Source organism: Pinus tabuliformis, chromosome 3_2 (assembly GCF_031772625.1).
Source record: "Pinus tabuliformis cultivar Carrire ecotype Pingquan chromosome 3_2, CPIR1, whole genome shotgun sequence".
In the NCBI taxonomy this organism is placed as follows: Eukaryota; Viridiplantae; Streptophyta; class Pinopsida; order Pinales; family Pinaceae; genus Pinus; species Pinus tabuliformis.
The window spans coordinates 182,975,530-182,997,909 of NC_142302.1; positions in this window are offsets into that span (position 1 = coordinate 182,975,530).

Sequence of the window (22,380 nt, forward strand, 5' to 3'; positions counted from 1 at the left end):
TGTGCTAAACCTTGGGTCCGAATTTTAGAGCTTTTTGCGCGATATTTGTGGAGATATGATCTGAGGAAGTTGGTCTTTTTGCAGACTCCTGAATTACATTCAAAACAGGTGACCTGGGGAAAATCATCATAACTTTCTCTCTGAGCATCGGATTGAAATTTCGTGAGAAGGTACAGAAAGAGGACGGACTGTAGTTTTCTTGTATATATTTTTTAGAGTCAAAGGTTGAAAAATTTACACGTGGTAATTCATACAAGTTTTCTCTTCTGGAAAGGTCTATAATTAGGTCATCTAGGGAGATTGTGCATAACTCTTTTTTGGAGAATCCAATTTGGATAAGACTGGTGGAATTGGAAAGAGGACACAGAGGGCTACTATAGGTAGCAATTTCAGAACTTAAATATCCACAAGTACAGAGTTACAGTCATTTCAAGATCGAGGTCCTAAAATCAAGAAAAAGCAAGATGAGGAAGTTTGATGGCAAGGATCCGATAAATTGGATACTTCAGATGGAGCAATATTTTGATCTACATGGTGTACCACTGTTACAAAAGGTATGTATTGCATCTTCATATTTAGAACCAGATCAATTTTTATGGTATAAAGGGCTTTGTTCTCGTAAAAAACTTGTTACGTGGTCAATTCTCACGGAGGAAATGATATCACATTATGAGGATACAAAGAGCAACACCTTCTTTAGAGCAACACCACAACAATTGGAAAGAGTAAAAGGGCTTTGTGACATATTTGAAAGTAAAATCATGGAAACAAGGAAGTCTACCCCTCACAACTTTAAAGATGGACGTGTTGTTTCTCCTAGCCTTCCACAACCTACAAGGGTTACACCACAACAATTGGAAGAAAAAAGAGAAAAAGGGCTTTGTTACAATTGTGATATCAAATGCACTAAAGGTCATAACTGTGCTGAGAAGAAATTATTTTACATAGAATATGAAGAGGAGGAAGAAAAGGATCAAGAAACATCAAAAGAAGAAGATATACGCCAGGACCCCACCCCAGAGAAAGAAGAAATGAATCAGACCATATCTTGTAAAGCATTGGCAAGAATTACCACTCCTCAAACTCTCAAGATAGAAGGACATATCAAGAAGAAAAAGGTGCAAGAAATGAAAGATCACATCGGGAAAGAAGAAATGAATCCAACCATATCTTGTATTTCATTGTTCGAAATTACCACTCCTCAAACTATCAAGATAGAAGGACGTATCAAGAAGAAAAATGTTCAAGAAGTGAAAGATCACATCGAGCATCAAGAAATGAATCCGAACATATCTTGTAAAGGATTGGAAGAAATTACCACTCCTCAAACTCTAGAGATAGAAGGACATATCAAGAAGAAAAAGGTTCAAGCAGTGAAAGATCACATCGAGCATCAACAACAAGTTCTCCAACTTTTAAAGGATAACGCCGCTTCGGTGCAAAATCAAACGAAACAACAGGTAGATCAATATCGTAGTGAAAAATGTTTTGATGTAGGTGATTCGGTATTTTTACTGCTACATGTCAAGCAAGCTATTTATGAGAAGGAAATGTTGGTAATACTACATGCACTTAAAAAATGGCGACCTTACCGAATGGGAAGACTCTTCAAGGATGAGGATGTGGAAGAATTGTTTTGTGCTATTTATATTATCCAACCAGATTGGATAAACGAAGCAAGGGATGAATGGAAGAAGGACGAAGACGTATGGCCACTTATTCAAAAGTTGCAAAAGATCCCAATTCAAACAATATTGCCAGAAATTAAAGAGGAAGGAAAAATCATATTGGAACCTGGAGCAGTCACAGAAACAAGAACCCGACAGCTACGAAATCGATCAATTTCAAAGTATCTCATCAAGTGGAAGAACTTACCCGCTGAATATTCCACATGGGAGGACAAGAATTGTATACAGAAGCATCAAGAACTACTCAAGCATTGAGGACAACGCTTTTTGAAGGAGAGGGGCATGTTAGGCCCCTATACTACTAGTGTAACCCCTTATTGTTATTAGTATAACCCACTTATTATATTGATGTACCCATGTAGTGCCTATATTGTTACTATTGTGCCCCATAGAAGCCCACTATTGTTATTATTGTGCCCTTACATTATTATTGTTATGTCGGCTCTGATTATGTTATGACCCCTTAGACTCCTATATATAGAAAGGAGGTCTTTTCATTTGTATCATCCAAGAATTGTTCATTTATGTAATTTAAATGAGGTTTCCCCCTCGAAGAGGCTGAATTCTAAGGCGTTGATCTATCTTTTCTATCTTTTCTTGAGCTGGTTTATAACATTTTCTTGCATGTAACAAAATAGGTTGTTAGGCTCTCTAGCTTTCCTCCTGTTAGTCTTGGTGACTGAAATCTTTATGAGGGAATAGCAATGACACACTACCACTATTATAATCGGTGTCATGTCCTTTGTGATCTTAAAGAATTATATAAATGTTCAAATAAAATTGACCTAGATGTTGCAGAAACCCATGGAAGTGCCAACCATTTGACCTTCTAGTGGAGTATATGGAAGGAAGGGTTGGAGTGAAGGTTACAAAGAATAATAGAGTTTGGGACAAATGCATAATCAAGATGAGACTTACATTATTATCTTGAGATATTTGGAGCTGGAACCCCATACCTTCATGCACATTCACATGAAGGTGTTTGTAGCACTAGTGGGTCTCACGTTATCCTCCCTCCAATGATTATGGAATCCCTTTTTCCTAGCTCCTTGGACACTTGTATGGACTTTTCCCTTTCTATATTACTTGGAACCTTTATGGACCATTTAGCTCATTGTGATGCTCTTTATTTTTAAGAATATTCAGGCAATTCTATTGCCTATAATAGAGATCCTCCTAGGACCACCAACAAAATATTGGCTCTATCAAATATACAAATACGATCTAGAAATGTAGGTGGACCTGAGAATTCAAGCCCATTAAGGAAATTTCAGTTTCTATTTTTAATTTTAGATGATATTATCTTATATTGTATTTTATTGTTATTGGGTCAATTTGCTAGGCAATACTCCAATAAAATTACTCTTGGATGATACTGATCAAATAGGGATAATATTTTTCATATGGACTATGTGTCTCGGTATACTTTTGGGTAAGGCTTATAAGAATTATCTAATATTTTTTTAAACCACCATTATATGGCGTGGATGTAGTTTTTTATATGAAATTTTATTTGTTCCTTTAATGTTTTTCACAACAATGACTATATTTTACATTAGAAAGGGATATAGTTGAGCCATATGATGGTGTAATAAAAAAATTGAAATATAAATCCTACAAGTTATTATTAAAATATCACATAAGTTCATCCAAATTTTTCTAGTTGATCATACTTGTTGATAGGTATAGATGAAAGAGCAAAAGTTATTAGGGGTTCTCTCTAGTACAAGGTCCCAACTAAACCTCACACCATTTGGGGTAAGAGACCTCTCCACATTTTGGCCCACCAAATATGCTTATTTTTTCTTAGATGATATGATATATTCAGTAATTATCCTAGCAACAAGATGCAAATTCTAAGGTAAAAAATATATAATGCAAAAACTAAACTAATCTAAGCCAACTAAAAGTTGAAAGATAGATAAGAATTAGGAAGAAATGAGTTAATAAACACACAAATGCACACTCAAGGAAACAATTAGATGATATCCTTGACAACGATGAATGTTTAACATATCAAAACAAATACAATATAGTCATTTTTTGGTCTAATAGGTTCTTAGTAACATAATATATGGAACTAGAATAATAAACATGCAAAATGTGACTATCTATTCCATAATTGTGTATGTGATCTAGTAGTAATACATATCACAAAGTACATACATAAATGGACTTGCTTAAGAAGATTTAGAAACAAACACACAATGCATATCAAATTATGGTTTTACCAGTGGCCTTTAGTGCTTTTCAATCTTATATGGCAAAGAATATAGATGCATTGACTTCCTAGCTCTAGTCTGAAAGGATTTCAACAAATTTCCTAAAAGCCCTTAGTACTAAGAGTGTTACAATAGCTATACATTGAGTTAGTAACTGCCCCTTATGAATTTTGGAATCCGTTGGTGTATGTTACAACTCTTCAACTTCTTATGATTTTCAAATATAATAAAGGAAAATACTTTAAAACTCTTAGAAATGAGACTAACAATGGTTATAGTCTAATTATATCTTCAATTGTGAGCTTGATGATGTCCTAAAGATAAATCAATAAAATTTGATAGTATGATGCAATCATCTTAATTATGCTAGGAAAAAAGATCTCTGGATGACATGGTACTTTGAGGTGTTTTGGGAGAGGATTGGCAAAATATTCTTTAGTGAAACCAAGAATGAATTCATAACTATCTGCTTCTTAGCAAGATCCATAAGGTGTTGCTTCAGGTTGTATGTATTGAGTTTCCTAGTGAAGACATGAAAGCTCAATTCACTCGCATTCAACAACTTATCCAATTTTTTGTTTACTTCTCCACTAGGCCTGGCCTCTCCTTGGGTCCCAATTGATGGAATTTTATTCATTTTGATGATCCTCTCAACCAAGGAGTAAAGGTGCTAGTATTGTGTCGTTGAACAAGCTATGTCTTTCTCTAGTTTCTCCTCTATATTTAGAGCTCAATTAACGACAATAGAGTCATATGTCATGTGTTATCTCATGTGTGTTGATTATGGGGACTTCTATTAAGGCTTGAAGGTATTCTTTGGGCCATCATTCTAGTTGGTTAACAACATTCAATACTCCTTGAAACCGAGTGCCTCACTCCTTGGATAGCTCCCAAAGTAGTTGTAGCCATGTTGAAATCTCCTACATAATTTGTGGGCATGGGTGCACTAGTAAGAGTAGAGACCTATAGGACTCATGTACTTATCAAGCACATTCCTCAATGTCTTCCATTGTGATGCTTGCTTATTCCACAGTTTTGGTCTTGTATTTCAACAATTTAACTTGTTGCCCTAGCTCAACTATATGTGCATCTTCCCTCTTTAGCTTCTCCAAGAAATCTTCTACATTTCTCTTAATGGCTTGAGAGAATGTCATGCCCACTGAGGCCTTGAAAAGTGGGTTATTTCTAGTGTCAACTACTATGGGTCTCTCATTAATAATTTGTATTGGTGGTAGGTGGTCCCCTATGACCTTTGGAATTGTCAATGTTGCTAAGTCAATCCCCATGGAATTCGAATCTTGATGAGCTTCTAGTTTTAGTTCCTTTTGTTGAACCTTGAGAGCTTCTTCCTGGCTTTAGTCTTTGCTTTAGCACGGCTACCTCTTGTTCTTTCTTCAAATTTTCTTTTTATTCTTTTGTACCTTTTTATTATTGAGTTATTTCTTCCTAGGTCAATGCTTCCCCTTTTCCTTTAGCCTTTTCTACTTTCTTTTGGATAGAATTGTAAAATATTCTTGAAATAGACTCTAAGAAGTTGAAAGTGTTCTTCCACTTCTCTTCTTCTACTAAAGTCCTTAACTGAAAATCCCTTTTGTATTTGCATGAATTGCAATGATATTTTATTGTAGACCTTGCATTATACAAGTGTAACATCAGATCCCTAAAATGGAAAATCACCAATGCCTCAAAATATTATTTGGCTCTCTTGATGTCCTTCAACTGATATGCTCCCAAGAGTAAAGGCATGTGGGGCCAAGGATGCTTGTTGGTCCGTGAGAGAGCTTCAACTACCATTTTGTAAACATGACATGTTATTTCTTGAATCATCACTCTGTTAGTTACAAATATGGGCAATGGGTAGGGATTTTTAGTCACTTAAAAAATTTCAAGGTAAATTCCATCTTGGTCCACAATTCAGTAACCAACTAAGGGTACCACCTACCCTACCCTTTTACATATACACTAATCCAGGAGGCTATGGGAAACCTAAAAAATCAAAGTGCTCAAAATTTGATGGAAATAATGCCATGTCGATGAGCTTGGTGAGACCTTTCCAACAACGTCAGAAACACCTCAAACAAAGCTCATATGCAAAAGTTACAACAAGTTAAAGTATTGGTCAAATAGGGAAAAAATCAAAGTCAAAGTCAAAGGATGATGTGGCAAGTGTTGACTTGGTACTTTGTACCAATAATGTCAACAGGATGACATAGAAGCACTAGGATGTATCATGTGTAAGCCAATTTTGGCACATTTGGCACGTAGAAGGACTAGTAGGAAAGTGTCATGTGGCACCACAAGAGCACGCCCTGGTGGTGCCACATGGCACCGTTGTACATGACTTGGTAGTGACCATGCAATTCAATGGTAGGTGACAAGGACTAGCTGAATGTTGAAGTGGCCCAATCCAAGGCCGTCATGTGGCAGAACCCTGTTGGCTAATCAAACTTGGCATATGACAAGTTTGGTAGAGCTCCAGTTAAATTTGGACCATCGCTAATTTGGTCGTTCAGTCAAATTTGGTGGTTTTAGCCAAACTAGTGGCTAAAACTGGTGACATTTTAGCGAATCTCCAATTAGTGACTGTGCTAAGTTGGCGGTATGGTGAAATTTTACGGTTTTGGCCAAACTAATGGCTAAACCTGATAACAGTTTTAACAGAGCTCAAGACTGAGTTAGCGACAATATTAAGTTAGCAATTTTGGTTAAATTTGGTGGTGGTTGTGCTAAAGTTAGCAGCGGTAATTGACATGGATTGCAATGCAAAGCCTATTTTTATTGTAGAAAGAGCATTGTTGTGACATGGATTTTGAAGCAGAGAGCCCATAAGGGGCCCAGAAATGATGGTGAAAAATTTATTAGAAGTTTATACTCATTCTTCTTAGAATTTTGGGAGGAATCCATTGGTGTAGTCATCATTATGATTCAAGCAATAGATTTTAGGGCTCATGGTTAAATCCCTCGTGTGCCATTAATTTTTGGAATGTTTTACGAGATGAAGTTGCACTTGTCATAAGATAGTCAAGTTTAAACTCATTCTTCTCAAAATTTTTGAAGGAATCCACTAGTGAAGACAAAATTTGGATTTGATCAACAGAACTGAGGGCTCATGTTTTAAATCCCACAAGTGCCATTAATGCTTGGCATGAATTTCGAGTCAAAGATGCACCTTTTGAGAATAGGGTCGTGTTTGTAGTCAAAAGTATCAGAATGACAAGATGAACATGTTGTGTTTATTGAGTTTTGAGTAGTGGTTCTGAATGCTCATGTTTGACGTTGTTGTCGTTGCTACAACACCCTTCAAAATTTTTTCCTACACCTAATTTTTGGAACCTACTTTGACCTTGTAAGTTGTCGACTATAGCAAGGGTAATCTAATGCATATCCTCTAAGTTTTCTAGTACCTTTGCAAAGAAACCTAAAGTGTTGTCTTTTGGCATAAGAAGTGTCGCATATCCAAAAGTGGAGTTATGGGTCATCTCAAGGGGTAATTTTGATGTCAATGAATTCTGTTTATGATATATACATGTATTAGACTCATTCCCAAAGTTTCATGCATTAGCGCACTAATGTCGTCATTGTCGTAGCAAAGTACATCCTAAGTGTCACACTTGGAGGAGGTTGTTTTATTATCATCGCATCAAGGGGATCATATTTTTTTGTGTACAGAGTGTTCAATGTTGTTTCATCAATTGTTTTGAGTGTGTGTGACCATTCATAAGTCTAATCATGCTTTCACTTCTACCTCACTAATCCCACACTTAGTCAAATTCTAGAAAGTTTCATGTCCAATCAACTTGACCTCACTCAGCAACAATATTAAGTTAGCGACAATATTAAGTTAGCAATTTTGGTTAAATTTGGTGGTGGTCGTGCTAAAGTTAGCAGCGGTAATTGACATGGATTGCAATGCAAAACCTATTTTTATTGTAGAAAGAGCATTGTTGTGACATGGATTTTGAAGCAGAGAGCCCATAAGGGGCCCAGAAATGATGGTGAAAAAATTATTAGAAGTTTATACTCATTCTTCTTAGAATTTTGGGAGGAATCCATTGGTGTAGTCATCGTTATGATACAAGCAATAGATTTTAGGGCTCATGGTTAAATCCCTCGTGTGCCATTAATTTTTGGAATGTTTTACGAGATGAAGTTGCACTTGTCATAAGATAGTCAAGTTTAAACTCATTCTTCTCAAATTTTTTGAAGGAATCCACTAGTGAAGACAAAATTTGGATTTGATCAACAGAACTGAGGGCTCATGTTTTAAATCCCACAAGTGCCATTAATGCTTGGCATGAATTTCGAGTCAAAGATGCACCTTTCAGAATAGGGTCGTGTTTGTAGTCAAAAGTATCAGAATGACAAGATGAACATGTTGTGTTTATTGAGTTTTGAGTAGTGGTTCTGAATGCTCATGTTTGACGTTGTTGTCGTTGCTACAACACCCTTCAAAATTTTGTCCTACACCTAATTTTTGGAACCTACTTTGACCTTGTAAGTTGTCGACTATAGCAGGGGTAATCTAATGCATATCCTCTAAGTTTTCTAGTACCTTTGCAAAGAAACCTAAAGTGTTGTCTTTTGGCATAAGAAGTGTCGCATATCCAAAAGTGGAGTTATGGGTCATCTCAAGGGGTAATTTTGATGTCAATGAATTCTGTTTATGATATATACATGTATTAGACTCATTCCCAAAGTTTCATGCATTAGCGCACTAATGTCGTCATTGTCGTAGCAAAGTACATCCTAAGTGTCACACTTGGAGGAGGTTGTTTTATTATCACCGCATCGAGGGGATCATATTTTTTTTGTGTATAGAGTGTTCAGCGTTGTTTCATCAATTGTTTTGAGTGTGTGTGATCATTCATAAGTCTAATCATGCTTTCACTTCTACCTCACTAATCCCACACTTAGTCAAATTCTAGAAAGTTTCATGTCCAATCAACTTGACCTCACTCAGCCTCCTTGAACTGCACATTGCATAATAGAAAGCCTCAAGTTGATCCCTTTCCTCCTGGAACTGCTCAATACACGGTTCTTGCCTCCAAGGACTGCACATTGCATAGTCACAGTGCTCAACTTTTTCCCCTTGACCTCCACAATTGCACAGTTCATCCTCCCAGTGAGACTCCTTATGTGCATTGCATAGTGACAAGCATCAAGAAATATCCCTGCCTTCCTGAGATGCACAATTTCGCAATCCCCTGGCCTCTCTCTCTCATGTACTACACATTAGGAAGTCTCAAGGCTAAAGGCTGCCTCACCTAGCTCCTCAACTATGCATTCGTCTTGCTTAGGCCTCCAGAATTGCACATTGCACAGTCTCAAGCTTCAGTCCATCACTCCTGGCCCCTAAAATTGCACACTAAAGCAATCCCTAAGTCTGCCTCTTAGTCCAGCACCTAGTTCCAATTCAATCAACATTTTTCATGAAGCAAGCAAGACTAGAATATTTCGAGAATGATTTCACCTTGTCATGAGTGATTTTCAGTTGCAGATATGGTACTTTGTCATGATAGGATGATGATTGAGGAAAAGAAGGATTCCATGCTAGAAGACAATTATGATGTTGTAAAGATAAGCTGATCATTGAGTAAGGAGATGAAGGGACATTGGATTACGACAGAAGTTGGAAGACCAAGATCACAGTGGAGACTCCCCATATTCAAGCCTCATGAAGGAGGAAGAGAAAGAGAATGTACCATCTCTCAAGAAGACAAAAGGATAACAACAAAGATATTGGATTGGCATTGCCACATCATCATCAAGTCCATGTCATCAGTGTCAATTCATGTCTTGTCAAGGTGTCACTTCAAGACGTCAAATGATTCATCATGTGCCACATCATTTGTGGACATAATTATGTAATTTTCAATATTATGAAAAATGTAATGTAAAGTGGAATTTCAAGAGTCACCTATGAAATGTGAAAAGTCATGTAGTCGTCAAAGATTCATGTGGAAATTTGAAAATTTAATTGGAAGCTCAAGAGTCATGAGGGAAGTCCAATAATCACAAGGAAGGTGAAGAGTAATCTCATTTGTTATATATACACCCTCATAGCTCAAGCAAAGGACTTTTCACCTTGTCTTATCCAACTAGGCATTAGAGACGAAGATAGTTCTTTTGGACAGTAGCTGGTAGCTCTAATGCTCCATAATTGGAGCTAGTGATGTTAATTGTATCTATGTATCTTGGAACTTTTGCTTAATATATGAAACTCATTGAGTTGACACGCTTTCATGCATATATTGTAAAAATTGTAAGACTATTCTTTGAATGTTTGCGTTGTATGTTGTTATAATTTTGTAATAAAGAAATTGAATTATTTATGTGGCTTTGGTGCATATCTTGTTGAATGTGTGTTGTAATTATTTTAATGATCATTTTTTCTATGTGAACTATTTCGCTAGTTCTCTAATGATTCTTTCATACATATGCTTGTGTGCCTTTATTAGATTAGTACTACTACTCTTCTCTTAAAGAATCACTTTATTTCCCTTTCGGTGGAAGAACCTTGATACATCCTACAATTTAACATTTCATAAGGCATACTCACTTTCTCATTCAAAAGTACACGTGCATTTCTCTCTTGTGCTAACGATTGAAGCAAGGAAAATCTTTAAGAATAATAGTAGTCGGGCCTTAATTCCGGAAGGACTACTATTCCAAATGGTGCAAAGTCTAATTGAGACTTTTCATCAAGGAGACCCCCTTGCATGTTGGAGGGTTGCAACACCATCAGCAGAAGCCCACATGTGTCATTAATGATTTCACATGATTTTCGAGGCAAAGTTACCTTCGTTCAAAACAAGGTCGAGCTTATAGTCAAAAGTTGTAGAATGACAAGTTATACCTATTGATGTTATGTTTGTTTATTTTGAGTATTTGGTTGAGCGCCTTAGCATGAAACCCAATGTAAGTTCCATGCATTTATGTTTTTCTGGCCCCTTTTTGGAAATTGAAAGAAGTTGAATGTATATTGAAGATTTTGGTGATATTTTTATACTACAATAAGGCAGCAAGACCTAAATTATTGCAGAGAATTCATTAATTGTGTTTTGCATGTAGACCAAGATGGTGCAATGTTGACAAAAATAAAATTTTGACACTTCATCAAAAGTATTCATGTCTATAGTCAAAATTCTTAGAATTCTAATACGAGTTTGATCATGATGGTGTAATTTGAGTATGAGTAGCAAATTCGAGGACCTATGCCATCGGATTTCAAAGAGTGCATTTTGTTCCACATGCTTATGAGAGAACAACCCATTCAAAGGAGATTGTCTCTTTGTGGGAGTGACATCACCACTTGCTTGTGAGAATCAACTCTTTACTTTATGCATGGGTTCATCTCTTTGATACTACCACTTGTTGTGGGAATTCTTCTACCATTGATGATGTGGGAATTCAACCCTTTGTAAAGGAGAATATCTTGAAGAAGAGAATGAAATGGTTTGTGGATTAAGTGAGCCAGAGATGTAGCCTACATTAGGTGAACTCTGTTATCAATTCAGTGATCTCTTTTCATATGTGATTGATCTCTTGTCTCATGTTTTATTATGCTTGTTTCATTTCTACAATTATGTTCATGAACATGCATTAAGTAATGATAGAGAGAAAAAAAGAACATTAAGGAATGTTTTGATTCAAATTGGATTCAAGCCTTTTAATGCAATCAATTTAGAAGATCACTATTAATAATTCAAGGGGATTTAGACCAGATCAAGTTTGGGATCAGTTTCTTCCCCATATTTGGGTCAACTTTGGCATCAAAGTAGGTCCAACAAGGATTGTAGTATTAGATCAAAGATGGTAAAAGCACCGAAGGAATCATTGCTCAAAGAGATAGAGGAAATCAACTAGAGCATTCAAGAAGAGAATGCTAAGTTGAAGAGAATTCTACGAGAAGTAAAGGATGAAAATCATAAATTGTGAATTTAGTTGTAAGCCATGGAATAGGAATTGGTGAAGTTGCAGCATGATGAAGGCTTAGTGGAGCCATCCTCCACAATCGATCTAGAATCAACAACAAAGGTAAACATTATCAATGATTCTTCAGCTTTATGTTCCTATTATGATGATGATTTTGGTTATTTTCAAAAACACACTACAGGAATTGCCTTGAAACTAATGAAGAAAATGGGATATGAAGGAACAAACCTTGGAATAAATGGGAAGGGCATTGTGAATCCCATCCAAGCAATATAACTACCTCAATATGCAGGATTAGGCTATGGAAGAGATGAAGATGGAACATTCTACAATTCCACTGAAGAAAGAAATTCCAAACCACTTATGAAAGAAACTCCAAAGCCACAAAAGAAAGAGAGTTTTCAAGCAATGAACCTGAGTCAATGTGGGATGTTGAGCGCACATCACACCATTCCAACAATTATGATTGCAAATCATTTCCAAAGGGAGGTGGGAATTTCAAAGGAATAGCTATGGCAAGCTCTCCTCACTAGATCTACACCAAAGACAACCACTCAAGGTACAACTATTCCAACAATCCATTTGATTACAAGAAAATTGACAAGCAAAGTTTATGGCATAAAAAACTGTCTACAATTGTGGTTTGAATAACCAGAAAGGAGACACAATATAAAGACCATTTTCCACGTTGGGAGAAAATGAAGAGAAAAAAAGTTTGGATGAAGAAAACCATTGTAACCATTGAAACTAGAGCAGACATCATAAATCTAAATGTTGGGAATTCCATCCAAAGTTATGTCCAAAGGAGAAGAAGAAGCTTGGGAAAGCACCTGTAAATTAACCAACATATGAAGCAAGTCAACTACAGGAAGAAGGCTAGTTATAGAAATGACATGAGAAGAACACATGTTTTCGTTGATGACTGGAAGGATGAATAGCCTACTTGAGAGACTTGAGAAATAATCATCATTATAAATCGTTTGTTTCTTTTAGGATCTCATAGATGGGAAAAAACGTGTAAAAGTGATGAAATCTATAACATCACTTATGAATGCAAAATAGTGATATTTTAGGCCTTCGCTAGGTGGCAAAGAGTATGAGTTCTAATTAGAAAAAACATGTATGATCTTTGTATGTAACTTTTGGGGTCCAAAAGTCCTTTAGAGGGGATGAATGATCCAAGAGGCTTTGGGAAACCTAAAAAATAAAAGTGCTCAAAAGTCGATAGAAATAGTGTCAAGTCGATGAGATCAGTGAGACCTTTCTAACGGTGTGAACAACACCTCAAATTGATCTTGTATGTAAAAGTTATGGCCACTAAACATTTTGGTCAAAATGGGAAAAATTCAAAATCAAAGTCAAAGGATGACAGGGCAGGTGTTGGGTTGACAGTTTGTGCTCTTGATGTTAGCACGTTAATGTGGCAGTACTAGGATGTGTCACATGTCAGTGATTTTCAACACATTTGATGCCTAGATGGACTAATAAGAAAGTGCCACATAGCAACACCAAGGCGTTCCATGTGGCACCATCGTACATGATGTGGAAGCGATTATGCAATCTAGTGGCAGATGATGTGCAGTGGCTAACTCCCGAAGTGGCCTAATCTAGGGATACTACATGGAAGACCCCAATTCCCCTATAAAACTTAGCATATCGCAAGTTTGGCAGAGATCCTATTAAATTTGGACCATGACTAAGTTGGCAATCCAATCAAATTTGGTAGTTTTAGCCAAAATAATGGCTAAACATGGTGATATTTTTAGTGGATCTCCATACCAAGTTAGCGGCAATGCTAAGTTGGATGTCTGGTCAAATTTGGCGGTTTTGGCCAAAATAACGGCTAAACATGGTGAAAATTTTGGCAGAGCTTCAAATCAAGTTTGTAACAGTGTTCGGCTAAATCTGTGGTGGTTGTGCTAATGTTAGAGGAGGTAATTGTCATGAATTCTAATGGAATGTTTGTATTTATTATAAAGAGAGGATTGTTCTGACATAGATTTCAAGGCAGTGAACCTATGAGGGGACTAGAAATGACAATGACATAATTATATGAACTTTCTACTCATTCTTCTTATAATTTTGAGAGGAATCCATTGGTGTAGTATTAATTGTGATCTGAGCTACAAAACTGAGGGTTCATGGCTGGAATCCATGTGTGTTATTAATGATTGACACATTTTACGAGACAGAGTTGCCCTTATCAAAAGACAATCAAATTTATACGCATTCTTCTTAGAATTTCGAGAGGGATCCCCGGGTGCAAACCAAATTTGGATCTAAGAAGCATATCTTAGGTCAAATGTTTTAAAACACACACGTACCTTAATTCTTGGCACAAATTTCAAGGCAAATACGTAACTTTAATAACAGGGTCACGTTTATAGTCAAAAGTATCAAAATGATGAGACAAACCTTCTAGTGATGTGTTTAATAAGTTTAGAGCAGTGGATTTGAAGAATCATGTTTAAAGCCCACATGTGTCATTAATGATTTGGCACAATTTTAGAGGTAAAGTTGTACTATTTTGAACAACGTTGAGTTTATATTCAAAAGTTTTAGAACAATGAGACAAACTTGGTGATGTTGTCTTTGTTAACTTTTGATCATCTGGTTGAGTGCCTTGGCACGAAACTCAATGTAAGTTTCATGCATTTATGGTTTTGTTTGCCTCTTTTGGGAAATTGCAAGAGGATGAATGTATATTGCAGATTTTGGTGATCTTTGTATGCTACAATAAGACATAAAGATTTGAATTATTATAGAGAATTCATTGTTTGAATTTTTCTTGCAAACCGAGATAGTACGGTGCTGAAGAAAAGGCCATTTTGATACTTTGTCAAAAAGTAGTCATGTTTACAGTCAAAAGTCTCAGAATTCTAAGACAAGTTTGATGATGATGATGTAATTTAACTCTGAGTAGCATATTCAAGGAGGACCTCCATCACTGGTTTTGATAGAGTCCATTTTGTTCCACATGCTTGTGAGAGATTGACCCATTCAAAGGAGATCATCTCTTTGTAGGAGAGACATGACCACTTGCTTGTGAGAATCAACTCTTTACTTTGTTCCTGAGATAATCTCTTTGATACTTCCACTTGTTATGGGAGTTGTTATACCACTAATTATGTGGAAATTTAACCCTTTCTAAAGGAGAGTATCTTGAAGAAAAGAATGAAATGGTTTTTGGATTAAGCAAGCCCATATACATATCCCACACAAGGTGAACTCCATTATCAATTCAATGATCTATTTTCATATGTGAACTCTTGTCTCATGTTTTATGATGTTTGTTTCATTTCCACAATTATGTTCATGAACATTCATTAAGTAATGGTAGAGAGACAAAAAACACATTGAGGAATGTTTTAATTCAAATTGAATTCAAGCCTGTTAATGAAATCAAGTCAGAAGATCACGATTAATAATTTGGGTATTGTTTAAGGGGATTTAGACCATATCAAGATTGGGATTAATTTCTTCCCTAGATCCAGATCATACACGTAGTAACTTCCTTGAATAAAGCTTCATACAATGGAAAATATTGGAAAATCTATGCATATGCCTATATATAATGGTCCTCACAAAGGATTTTGCAGTAGATATGAACTGAATCCTTATGAATTTTCCATCTTGAATTAAGTTTTTGGAATTTCATCTTAGCACAAACTATGTCCTGGAATAAGAGGCAATGAACAATTAAGATTATTGGCCTTATTTCGGATTATGATATTGTCCAATGTTATCCCTTACAGAGCATGACAAGATGTATCCTCAATTAAATATTGTACATGAGTGAAACCAATCCTTTAGAGAATGTCTCCACATTAGATTAATCATATAATGGCATAACATGGTAGTCACTAGATGGAATGGGGTCTTTAGAATATTCACCATATATTCCTTGTTTTCTTGTGTCCTAAAAATTCCTCTACAAGTCCACCATGTATTTAATATTTCTTTGGGAAAAATCTTGAAGTTGGTTAGCTAATCTTCAGCTAAGCACACTCCTTCTTTGGGTATCTTGTAGTACATTTCATTATTGGGGGCACTGAAATAAGTAACGGGCCACCCATGGTTCTCCTTTATCATGGATTCTTTATGGGTGGCATGTTTCACAAGACATTCAAAAACTTCTATACATGGGAGAACAAATGGATGAGCATTCTTGTATATCAATGATTTTAGGTCGTCTTCAAGAATATTTCTCTCTGAAATAGTTGATGTTTTTCTGACCATGTGTATGTGGTGTATTTATCAATGAAATATGGATTTTCCTAGAACACAAGACCAAATGAGTTATTAGGTTCTTCCTCATATGAGGTCTCAACCACTGAAGACTTGCAAGCTCATTTCTTAGAAACATACATGATCCTCTTGCAAATATAATAAAAACAATAGGTACCCATTATGTAAATTAGCTTATAGCGATAAATGTAGAGAAATGAGATGTTTGGTTTTAGGTTTAGTTGTGTCTGTGCAAAGATAATAGGTTTTAGTAGTAAGGAAAATGTAAGATTTTTTTTTTTACCTGTGCAATACCCTTAGCAATCATAGTTAAAATATTCACAATCTTGACTAGGATGGATGTGTTGAAGTGAGTGGTATCTTTGGAAGGTCTTCTGCATAGGTATGGCGTCTTAGCTTGTGGAAGACATTATTTGCCTCTTCTAGGTGCCTTCCTGGTGGAGTAAGTGATTTATGTATTCTTTCCTGAGCCTAACTTAGGAAAAGTACAATAATTAAAGTCAATTAATTATTATGGACTATCGAGTCATTTAAGAATAAATAGTTTATTTATTTAAATGAATTAGACATAATCTCAATCATTTATCTCCAAGATGGTTCTAGAAGGGAGGTTGGGGTTAGGGATTTGGACTCAATGAATATTGTAAATGGATCCTAGCAAGGAGGTTAAGAAACAAGTTGTGTGAGTGAGTCATCATTCAGAGAAAGCAATTTTCCCTAAGTGCAAGTGGCTCTGTGGACTAGGTGCATAGAGAAGGAGAAGTGTGAGTGGGTTGTGTAGGTTTTAGCCCTGTACAAAAATTACTTGCTAACTAATTCTTAAAAATAGAAAAAATATACAATGGCGAGAACATAAAAAATATACAAAGAGATTTTCTCTTGAAATCCAAAACCGAGAAAACCAAATTGATTTTTCATTATATTCCTTTCAATGTTACAATACATTATATACATGTCGAAGCATTCATAAACCCCAATCCATTAACCCCGGAGTTGAAGTCGAACACCATACATAATCTTTCGTTCGAAGGTAAATGATGAAAACCTATTACTGAGAGCGAGGAAACTTTCCATTGATGTATGCAAGTCCCAAGGTGCCAAATGGAATTTCTAATTCAACTTCTTGGATAAAGAGTTGATGTTGATAGGAAGCGACTTGTCGCAGGAGGGCCTTGATGTCTCCCCCATCAACGACACAAAATGAGTATCAAGATTTGAGACATAGTGATGCTAATGTGGAATTGGCTTAATAATGATAGGCATGAATGAAGGCTTAGGAGTATCATAGAAGATATCAACTGAAGGACTTCTCTTGAACATATCGACGACACTGAATGGAGTTGGTAGAATTGATATAAAACCAAAATGTGGAGGGTTTGGTATGGTCTGATGAACCAAAGAGAAGAATATTTCCAACCCAACATTCATGGAGATGAATTGAAAGAATGTCATGTTCAAGGGTGACTCACTGCCATTAATAGGTCGAGTACCTTGTTTTCCCAATTTACCCAACATTTCTAGTCAGTACTTCTTTATTTTTTACAAGCTTGAGGAGGATAACATATCCTTGACCTGTAAGTTCATCCTTTGGATGAATCCCTCTGAGCATTTTTAATGAACTTTTCGGTCCCATCATGTTCGACGATTCAAACATTGTTTGATGTTTTTACGAGTCCAACAAAGGTGTAATTCGACCTCTTTTTCATGTTTAGATAGTTTGAGAAAGAGTTGAAAAATAAAACTCCAAAGGTTAGTTTTCATAAATAGTCTCTTGAGTCTGAAAAGGTAGAAAATGATACTCAAGTGAACCTCTTAGCCATGTTTGACTAAGGTATTTTTTTTTGTAAATATTTTATCCCAGTCCAGAAAAGGGTTAAAATTATACTAGGCAGATGTCTTTTCATTTACTTTAACGTGTTCAAAAAGACAAGTGCTCGAAAATATTTTCATGTTTTGGGAGTGACCTGAAAAGAGATGAAAGAGGACTCGACCTAGAGGAATGAGTGGGATAAAGGGTAGCAACTAGTTCCAGTCATGATGGAACTACTCAAAACACATAGAGATCAAGAGGATGGCTAATAAGACCACTCATCACAGTGGTTCCTCACGACAAGGTAAAACAACCAAGTGAAAGTGCATGATCGACCAAGCAGATGGAGACGATGGAATGAGAAAACAAAGTCTCATCTTGCAGAAATAGGCTGATAAAAATGGAACTCATGAGAGGTAGCATGAAAGTGATTTCAGTTTTACACAATCTTGAAACATGTGGAAACTATGCTTGAGAATACTTGAAGATGGTTTCATTTTTTCACAAGCTTGAAACATGAGAAAAACTATGCTTGAAACAAGTTTCCATGCCCCCATCATAATGACTCAATTCTAGGTACATGCCCTCGAAGGTTCATTTCATTCACCTAGCTAGACTACCGGTTACTAACAGGGGGATGGAATGAAGGTTCATTTATGAGATCAAGTGAAAGATTCGACTGCGAATTTACAAGATCTAATCAAAGACTCGAATTGGAAGGGGATATGTTTCATTTTTTAATGATCTTGGCATAAGAAAAGAACTATGCTCACATACCTTGTTTCATTTTTTAATGAGCTTGACACAAAAGAAGGAACTGTACTCATAGATCTTGTTTCATTTTTTAACAAGCTTGACATAAGAAAAGGAAATCTACTCCAGGAACATTGTTTCATCCTTTAAGGAGATTGACACAAGAAAAGGAACTATGATCTGGGACCTCTGGTCATATTAATCAAGGCTCCCTAGATACCATGGCTTTGAAGAGGTTATCATTAGGTGGGAGAACAATGTTATGTAAGAGATACATATCAAAGGATCTAAGGGAAAGATAAGATTTTAGTGCTCCCAGTACATGATGCACTACATCACGTACTATATTTTCAGTAGATGCGGGCATGGAACAAGTTGCCACATAGTTAATGTGGCAGGGGAGATACCACTTGCATATAAGGACCATTTAGGGAAGTTGGTTTTGGGAATCAAATTGCGACCAACAAATGAAAGTTGGTCAATGGTCACAATTCTTCCTTCATGTGGGAAACACGTCACATGGAAGAGGGAAGAGACAAGAGCTCCAATTGATCTGAACTTAAACATGAATACAACAACTTACATATATAATCATAAACACAAAGATGTAGCAGAAAAAACACTTCCTTTCATTAATAGAAAAATATTGGTTATGCTTACAAACATAATGGAAATAAGATAACTCGGGAAATGGTAGCTTATCTCTGAGAAGAGATGTGGTGGCTACATGCCTCTGAACTGAGTCACAATGAGGCTCAAGGGCCTTTTTATTATTGAACAATAAGGCAAAACCATAAACAACCAAAACCCTAACCCAAGGAGATGTAACACCAAGAGTTTATGAGCCCCATTAGGGTTAGTTGGGCAACCAATTTCTTGGAGTCATAACTTGGTCATATTATCTTTGTTTGACATGTATGATACCTTGTTGGAAAGATATCTCCGTGGCTATAGCTTCTCATATAATTTCCATAGCAATCCTTCAGTGAATTTTGCCAAAAAAAAAGTCATTTAGGGCCTCAAAATGGCTCTGAAAGTTCAGGACCTGAAAAACTGCCAAAAATAGTAAATTGTGCTACAATTCAGGAAATAGATGAAACTCACTGGGGGGTCTAGGTGGAATAGGCAGGTTGCCACCAATATCCACATGGATCATTCCTCCCCCCTTAGGAAGCAATGGGTCCCCATTGCGTGAAGAGCCTCCATGAGGTGAGGAAATTTCAGTTGAACCTGGTCCCTGGTGAACCACTTTCCCTGGTGACGGAGTTGGCCTGCTTTGACAACTCGATATAGTTGTATCATCTATTTGTTCTTGATCTGTGTGTCCATGATCTAATCAGTTGTGTCTTGTTCCATGCAGTCTGAGTTGAGCTTTGTTGGTGTGAGTTATTCTGTAATGTCAAATGTGTCCAACAATTGTGCGAAGTATGGCCAAAGGCGATCTACATTGAACACTCGGTGCAGACCAAGGAAAGCTTGGATGTTGAACTCGAAGGCATTGTCACCGACAACCTTGGTGATGGTGTATGGCCCATATCAGAGTGGGCAAAGCTTGCAGTAGGGTCCAACAAGGCGCTCTTTCTGCAAATGAAGCCAAACTTTGTGGCCCACCTAGAACTTGTGTGGCACTCGATGTTGATCATGATGATACTTGTACTTAGAATTGGATCTGTCCAACATATCATGGGCCTATTGGAGGATGTGTCGAATGTGCTCAATGAAGTTGTTAGCCCTTTCAGCTTCGGACCGCACGTGAGCCAAATCTAGCTGAGTGGCTACAAATGGTATGGTCACATCAATGGGGCATAATGGCTAAAATCCCAACCCTACCTGAAAGGGGTTGTGGCCTATTGAGTTGTGGAGAGCTATGCTATAAGTGTGTTGGACATAGGGGAGACTTTCATCCCATGTGCGTGGATTCTTCTCATTGTCCAATTCTCCTTCCCTTCTTTTGACATAAACCCACTCAATACTCCCATTGCATGTGCAATGTATGCTCTGGTATAAACCATTCCATACATCAAGCTACCAACTACAGTCACATATGGAACATACAACATGTCATCTTCCTCTTCCTATGTCTTCGTACATTGTTCAACCTATAACTTTACACCTATAAGAATAGGAACATTCGTTAGTTTTCTATTCTACATATTAAACCTTGGCAACATTGTCTCAACATACTTTCTCTGGTTTAACCAGGGCTTCCTCTTTGCCTGATCTCATTTAATTTCCATGCCCAAAATATAGTTTACAACACCAAGATCCTTCATGTCAAATTCAGAGGTCAATTAGTTCTTCATGTCCTAGAGAATTTCTCGACCATTTCCAATCAACAACATATCATCCACATACAAGACCAAATAAATAATACAGTCACCAAATAATTTAAAATACACACAGTGATCCATTTTTCTCCTTGTGAAGCCAAGTCCATGTATACATGTATCAAATTTTTGATACCACATCCTTGGTGATTGTTTAACCCATACAAATTCTTTTTAACTTGCATACAAGTTCTTTCTTACCCTTCACTGCAAATCCTTCTCGTTGCTTCATGTAGATTTATCCTTCCAAATCCCTGTGAAGATATGTTGTCTTCACATCCATCTATTCTACCTCAAAATTAAAAGCAACATCAATAGATAAATGTAACCTAATATAAGCTAACTTGGTAACATGAGAAAATATATCACCAAAATCATATCTTGGCACCTGGTAAGAACAATTTTCTACTAACTAAGCTTTGTATGTCTCCACTTTTACTTATGCATTCATCTCCTTCTTAAACACCCATTTGTTACCAATGATCTTCCTTCTAGCCATCAACTCCACCAGATCACAAGCCTCATTTTTGTCTAGAATTTCCATTTCTTAAACCATGACCTTCTTTTAGAGTTTTCCATCATCTGAATCCACTACCTCCCTAACAGTTTTAGGATCATTTTTAGTAATAGATAAACCAAAAATTGAACAAAAATAAAATGGAATATACCTATATGATGAGATTCTCTCTTGAACTGGTCTCCTCAAAACTGGAGTGTGTGATTCTTCCTCTTCTGATCCTTGTTCTTTTGTAGAGTCTGATTCTTCCTATTTCAGTTCAAACTCTATATTCTTTGGTTCCTTTTTCTTTGGTAGGACTTCATGTTTAATAACATCTTTCACTTCTCTAAACACCACATCTGGACTATACACAACCTTCTTTGTTTCTAGGTTCCTAATCTTGTAACCTTTTAAGACATCCTTATACCCAATAAAGATACACCTTTCATATTTACTATCCAACTTGGTTCTTTTCTCGTTTGGAGCATGTACATATGCATCATAAACAAATACCCTAACATGTGAGGGAGAGGGTTTCTTACTAGTCCATACCTCATATGGAGTCTTATCCTCCAATATTGATGAAGGTGATCTATTAAATGAGTAACATGCAATATCCACTACCTCTACCCATAATTCATGCCCTAATCCAGTGCCACCAAGCATGCTTCTTGCCTTTTCCATCAACTTATTGTTCATTCTTTCTGCAACTCCATTTTGATAAGGTGTGTATGGAGTAGTCTTCTACTATGTTATACTACAATTCTTACAAAACTCTTTGAATTCATTCTTTTAGAACTCACTAGTATATGTCCTCAACACCTTAATCTTGTTCTCTGCCTAATTTTCTACCAAAGCCTTAAATTCTTTAAACTTGTCAAAGACTTCAAATTTCTTC